Raw genomic sequence first — 7395 nt, 5'->3', positions numbered from 1 at the left:
ACAAGTCCATAGACTTCATACATGAATCATCTAATGATAAAGGGTGAGACAAAACATGAAAGGAATCCCACAATCACGACAGATATAGGCTTGCTTGGAGGCCACACGCATGAAAATCCTGGGAGCTCTAGAAGTAAGATATTGTTGCATTGGATGAAGTAAGAGGTTAAGGGAACCACAAAAGAAAGATGACTTTAAAGCCATAGGGATGAGGTGCGGTCGCAGGCCAGCATTGGTAGCTGCAGCTAATGAAGATGGGGGACCTTGCAGTGTTAAGACTGATTGTGGTTGCTTGCATATGCATGGCCACTTTCCCTTTGCTATTCCTAATGTATCTCAGTTGGCAGATACTGAGTTAAGGAAGTGAGAATAAAAAGAGACAATTGATGATAAGAAAAAGGTTGGGAAACTGGTGATTCTGTGAACGTGGAATCGGCTTGTGTCTGATTCGTACGTGGAAAGCTCTTTCCACTCTTGGTTTCATTTATATTTTTTTATCTTATTAGAACAAGAATCTGCCTCTAAAACATACTCACACAAGCCCTTGGTGTCACTTTGGACATTCCAAGCTCCAACCTTAGATTCTTTCTTGTCAGAGGAAGCCCTTATATAATTGCTTTTGATTCCAAGTATGTGGAAACTCTTGACAAGTTCAGTTCTTGTTACCCTATGTCTGGTGATGCAGCACTCAAGAAACCATTCAGTGTTGAGTATAAATGGCAAAAGAAACGTTCTGGGGACTTGCTCATGCTGGCTCACCCTCTTCATGCTAAGCTTCTGTCATATAATCATGATGTTACTGTGCTGAATGATTTTAAGTATAGAAGCATTGATGGTGACCTTGTTGGTGTTGTTGGAGATTCATGGGTGTTGGAAACCAATCCTATTCATGTGACATGGAATTCTAACAAAGGTGTGGAGAAAGAGTCTTATGGCGAAATTGTCACGGCGCTTGATAAGAATGTTCAAGCGCTGAATTCTTCAGCAATAGGAACAAATTCATCTTATTTCTATGGGAAGCAGGTTGGAAGGGCGACAAGGTTGGCGTTGATAGCGGAAGAAGTGTCTTACCCTAAAGTGATTCCAAAGGTTAAGAAATTTCTAAAGGAGACTATTGAGCCCTGGTTGGATGGAACTTTCAAAGGGAATGCTTTTCTCTATGAAAGAAAATGGCGTGGACTTGTTACTAAACATGGCTCTACAGATTCAACTGCTGATTTTGGGTTTGGAATTTACAATGATCACCATTTCCATTTGGGGTACTTCATTTATGGAATTGCAGTTCTTGCAAAGATTGATCCTCAATGGGGACAAAAGTACAAGCCATAAGTTTATTCACTTGTGATAGATTTTATGAACTTGGGCCAAAGATATAACTTAGATTATACAAGCCTAAGGTGTTTTGATCTTTATAACTTACACTCTTGGGCTGCAGGGTTGACTGAATTTGAAGATGGAAGGAATCAAGAAAGTACAAGTGAAGCAGCATACTATGCAGGAGCATTGCTAGGTCTGGCATATGGTGACTCAAGTCTTGTTGACACTGGATCAACCCTGGTGGCGTTGGAGATTCTTGCTGCACAAACTTGGTGGCATGTGAAAGCAGAAGACAACTTGTATGAATAAGAATTTGCAAAAGATAACAGAATAGTGGGTGTTCTGTGGGCTAACAAGAGGGATAATAAACTATGGTGGGCCCCTGCTATGTGTAGAGAGTGTAGGCTTGGAATCCAAGTGCTACCCTTGTTGCCTATTACTGAGACATTGTTCTCTGATGCTGCTTATGTGAAGGAGCTTGTGGAATGGATAGTGCCCTTTTTAAGTAGTCAAGGGTGGAAGGGGATGACCTATGCCTTGCAAGGAATTTATGATAAGAAAATAGCACAGCAGATGAGGAGGAGGAGTGTTTGCACACAAGCTTCTGGACAAGTTTTTTTTTTTTTTTTGCAATATTATTTTTAAATTTGATTCTTGTCAACATATTTTATTTTCTATTATTTATGAAATTCTACATCTTGTATCAGTGATTGTTAATGTGATGGGGGTAAATTTGAGCTTTGGGAATTTTCAAGAATTTAACAAAATTTGCAGTATAGCAGATTTTTCTACTGTATTAGCAGTTCAGTTTCCTATAATTTTTAACAGTGTTTCTAGTGCAAAAAAACAGACCAGGGTAGAAGCCAGAGAAATCCACAATTTGTTCAGATTTGGCTCATCCACCAACAGTGGTAGAGATCTTGACATACATTGTACTGCTCGCACAACCACTGTTTCTGAGTGAGATTGTAGAACTGACTCAATTGAGATTCAATGAACAACAAGGTATGGATTTTGTAAGCAACTTAAGCATGTTTCCAATAATATTTTTTTATAGAAATGATTGTAAGACAAATTTCTGGTCTCAGTCCAACAGAACTCAAAGTTGGATCACTGATGCACGAGATAAGAAGGATGAACCAGAAAAAGGAACAAAAACAAAAGAGATTGTGTTTAATTAACTTATTTTATGAAAAAAAAAATACTTTTGTAAAGAAAATTTAAGGGTAATATCTTAGGTCAATCAAAATTAGAATTTTATCTTGATAATTAGCCCTTTGAGCTATAATTATGTAAGTTATTGAAAATTTAAGGGTAATATCTTAGTAAACTATATTACTTTTACACACAGTGACAATGAAAAAGAGTGAACACCCACTGAAACAGAGACAATGGTAGTGACAATGGCAGTGAAAAAGAGAAAACTATACTACAAAGGAAAAAGAGACCAAGCTTACCTCGAACCCAAACAGTCACAATGGCAATGAGATCTAACAAAATGGCACAAAACTTTAAGCTTTCCTCGTACCTCAATCAGCAATATTGCAACTGAAGATGTATTATTATTATTATCATCAATAAAACATGAACACCCACAGAAACTTAGCATACACGATGTTGACCTACGTACCTCGCGAAGAAAGCTTTGAGCTTTGAGCACCCATAAGACTTTCAACACCCTAGTACCAACAGTGTATGTAGGGTTCTGTTCGAGCAACACTTCGAAGAGCAGTGTAGGGGGGTCTGTGGGTTTGAGCACCCACAAGATTTTCAGCACCCTAGTACCAACAGTGTATGTAGGGTTCTGTTCGAGCCACACTTCGAAGAGCAGTGTAGGGGGTTCTGTGGGTTCGACCAAGGGGTTTCCGACACTATTGAAAAGAATGTGGGAGGAGGAGGGCAAGGTTTCCGACAGATTTCAGGCGGCAGGAAAAAGAGAAGAGAAGAGCGATTTTAGGAAGGAGGAGGGCAAGGTTTTCGAGGGCGCGGGTTGTGAAATGTGAAGTTTTAACTTATAAACATAACAACATCCGTTTTCTAAGGATAACCGATGTTAACTAAATATAGTTAACATCGTTTTTGTAAAAACCGATGTTAACATCAAATAGATTACATCGGTTTTTTAAAAAACCGATGTTAACATCAACTCCTTAACATCGGTTTTGTCAAAACCGATGTTAACACTATGAAGTTAACATCGGTTTTTCCAAAACCGATGTTACCATATTCTTCTTAACATGATGTTAACATCAGTTTTTTAAATAACCGATGTTAACATGAAGTAGTTAACATCGGTTTTGCTAAAACCGATGTTAAGTAACTCCATTTAATTACAAAAAAGCCACCGCGCTTTCGTTAACATTGGTTTTTGAAATAACCGATGTTAATGAAGTGATGTTGAAAGCCTTTTTTTTAGTAGTGACATGTTAGGTAGTTTGAACTTGAACAGTTAATGTGAAACATTTAATTGAAGAATAAATAATACCAGAGACCAAAGTATTCTTCACTTAAGTATTCTTGAAGATTATTCTATATCAAAACATTAGAGATAAAAGTTGTGTAGGTAGTAAAACAATTTGCATCCAAAATGTGGTTTGTTTCTAGACCTGCACATTGTAAATAGATAAATAAACTTTAGTTATAAGTCAGAAGGATAAAGTTAGAAGGATAAATATGAAGTAGGAATTATATATGGAAATTGTTAAGAATGCTTTCATCACAAATCATAATATTGGACTTTCTAGATAATTGTCTTCCTAGCAAATGTGTATAGGTACATTTTCTCCTTGTCATGAATTAATATTTTTCAACCCATGTTTACTTTTGACCCTAGAAATTGCCATGTATAGTTGACCATGGCTAAAATCAGGGTTGGGCAGCATAAATCGATAGTTTCTAATGATCGACCTTGTGATTTATGCCATAGAGAATGAAATAATAATTGGAAATTACCTTCTAATAAGCTTAAACGGCCATAGTGATAGAGAAATGAGACATAGACATCCTGGGAATGTAGATCAGCCTCACATTTTCTTTTCTAGACATGACTCTTGCTTCAATAACATGGTCTACTAGTCGTGTAACCCTCTATCTTAAGCAAGAAATTGCCCAGAAACCCCTAGAAGGGCCCAGATTCAAAAATTACTATTTGCACCCCCATTTTATAAAATACACCCCCTTAGCCCTTTTTTGGCAATTCTTTTTCTGTAACGTTACGAAACTTTACGAATTTCGTAACGATACTTATTTTCTTTCCGTAAGGTTACGAATCCTTACGGATAATGTATTTACTCTTTTTTAGCTTTCGAAGAAGTTACGGAAACTCACGGATTGCGCAACAACACCTCCTTTTGGTTTCCGCCACATTACAGAATTTCACGAATCGTGTAACCTTGCTTCCCTTTGATTTCCGGTGTGTCTCGGAACTTACATATCATGCAACAAAGGGTGCCAAGTACCTTGAAGCGGCCAATCAAAGGTTGCATATCATCAAGTAATAATCCCCGGACGAAATTAGGGTATGACAGTTGCCCCTCTTTACTTACCTTTTGTCGGAGATAAGAGGAAAGCAAAGATAAGACACTGATTTCGTCCGTCTTTCCCTTTCCATGATTTGTCTATGACGACTCTCGTCTCTACTCCTTCTTTTTCTGCACAACACAAAACAAAATACAAACAACAACAAAAACAACAATATCATAATATACATATACACGTTTGGAAAAGGAATCAATCGGGAAAATAACAAAGATCACATTTCTCAGTCAAGAGGATCCACACTTGACGATGAAAAACCCTGGAGAATGGAGGATTGCACTAGAGGGTTCTCACTAGTCAATCATGAAGTATGGCTCCAAACTCTTTGGGTGGAGGACGCATGAACGAAAACGCAATTCATGGGGCTCCGAAAAAGAAGGTGAGGATGGAGGATTGAACTAGAGGGTCCTCACTAGTCAATCATAAAGCATAGCTCCAAACTCTTTGGGTGGAGGATGCATGAACGAAAACACAATTCATGGGCCTCCGAAAAAAAAAGGCGAGGATGGAGGATTGCACTAGAGGGTCCTCACTAGTCAATCATGAAGCATAGCTCCAAACTCTTTAGGTGGAGGATGCATGAACGAAAACGCAATTCATGGGGCTTTGAAAAAAAAGGCGAGAATGGAGGATTGCACTAGAGGGTCCTCACTAGTCAATCTTGAAGCATAGCTCTAAACTCTTTGGGTGGAGGATGCATGAACGAAAACGCAATTCATGGGGCTCCGAAAAATTGTCAAGGATGGAGGATTGCACTAGAGGGTCCTCACTAGTCAATCATGAAGCATAGCTCCAAACTCTTTGGGTGGAGGATGCATGAACGAAAACACAATTCATGTGACTCCGAAAAAAAGGCGAGGATGGAGGATTGCACTAGAGGGTCCTCACAAGTCAATCATGAAGCATAGCTCCAAACTCTTTGGGTGGAGGATGCATGAACGAAAACGCAATTCATGGGGCTCCGAAAAAAAGGCGAGGATGGAGGATTGCACTAGAGGGTCCTCACTAGTCAATCATGAAGCATAGCTCCAAACTCTTTGGGTGGAGGATGCATGAACGAAAACGCAATTCATGGGGCTCCGAATAAAAGACGAGAATGGAGGATTGCACTAGAGGGTCCTCACTAGTCAATCATGAAGCATAGCTCCAAACTCTTTGGGTGGAGGATGCATGAACGAAAACACAATTCATGGGGCTCCGGAAAAAAGGCGAGGTTGGAGGATTGCACTAGAGGGTCCTCACTAGTCAATCATGAAGCATAGCTCCAAACTCTTTGGGTGGAGGATGCATGAACGAAAACACAATTCATGTGACTCCGAAAAAAAGGCGAGGATGGAGGATTGCACTAGAGGGTCCTCACAAGTCAATCATGAAGCATAGCTCCAAACTCTTTGGGTGGAGGATGCATGAACGAAAATGCAATTCATGGGGCTCCGAAAAAAAGGCGAGGATGGAGGATTGCACTAGAGGGTCCTCACTAGTCAATCATGAAGCATAGCTCCAAACTCTTTGGGTGGAGGATGCATGAACGAAAACGTAATTCATGGGGCTCCGAATAAAAGACGAGAATGGAGGATTGCACTAGAGGGTCCTCACTAGTCAATCATGAAGCATAGCTCCAAACTCTTTGGGTGGAGGATGCATGAACGAAAACACAATTCATGGGGCTCCGGAAAAAAGGCGAGGTTGGAGGATTGCACTAGAGGGTCCTCACTAGTCAATCATGAAGCATAGCTCCAAACTCTTTGGGTGGAGGATGCATGAACGAAAACACAATTCATGTGACTCCGAAAAAAAGGCGAGGATGGAGGATTGCACTAGAGGGTCCTCACAAGTCAATCATGAAGCATAGCTCCAAACTCTTTGGGTGGAGGATGCATGAACGAAAACTCAATTCATGGGGCTCCGAAAAAAAGGCGAGGATGGAGGATTGCACTAGAGGGTCCTCACTAGTCAATCATGAAGCATAGCTCCAAACTCTTTGGGTGGAGGATGCATGAACGAAAACGTAATTCATGGGGCTCCGAATAAAAGACGAGAATGGAGGATTGCACTAGAGGGTCCTCACTAGTCAATCATGAAGCATAGCTCCAAACTCTTTGGGTGGAGGATGCATGAACGAAAACACAATTCATGGGGCTCCGGAAAAAAGGCGAGGTTGGAGGATTGCACTAGAGGGTCCTCACTAGTCAATCATGAAGCATAACTCTAAACTTTTTGGGTGGAGGATGCATGAACAAAAACGCAATTCATGGGGCTCCGAATAAAAGGCGAGAATGGATGATTGCACTAGAGGGTCCTCACTAGTCAATCATGAAGCATAGCTCCAAACTCTTTGGGTGGAGGATGCATGAACGAAAACACAATTCGTGGGTCTCCGAATATAATGTTGGTAGTAACGAATGGTCCACCGGGTTTTGTCCACCTAAAAAAGGCAGACATGCTTTTTGCAAAGAAAAATAAATCATTCGCGAGAGCACCATATCATAGAGAAACAATATACTTGTGCCAAGGGTAATCTTCCTTGTGATCGAAAATGAA

At 40.1% G+C, this 7395-nt stretch overlaps 1 pseudogene; it reads left to right on the top strand.

Annotated features, from left to right (window-relative positions):
- Positions 1-208: 208 nt before the first annotated feature.
- Positions 209-2281, top strand: LOC114386035 (annotated as a pseudogene).
- The last annotated feature ends 5114 nt before the right edge of the window (positions 2282-7395 follow it).

The sequence above is a fragment of the Glycine soja genome, chromosome 15 (genome assembly GCF_004193775.1).
Source record: "Glycine soja cultivar W05 chromosome 15, ASM419377v2, whole genome shotgun sequence".
Lineage (NCBI taxonomy): Eukaryota > Viridiplantae > Streptophyta > Magnoliopsida > Fabales > Fabaceae > Glycine > Glycine soja.
This window is presented reverse-complemented; position numbering and strand designations above follow the sequence as displayed.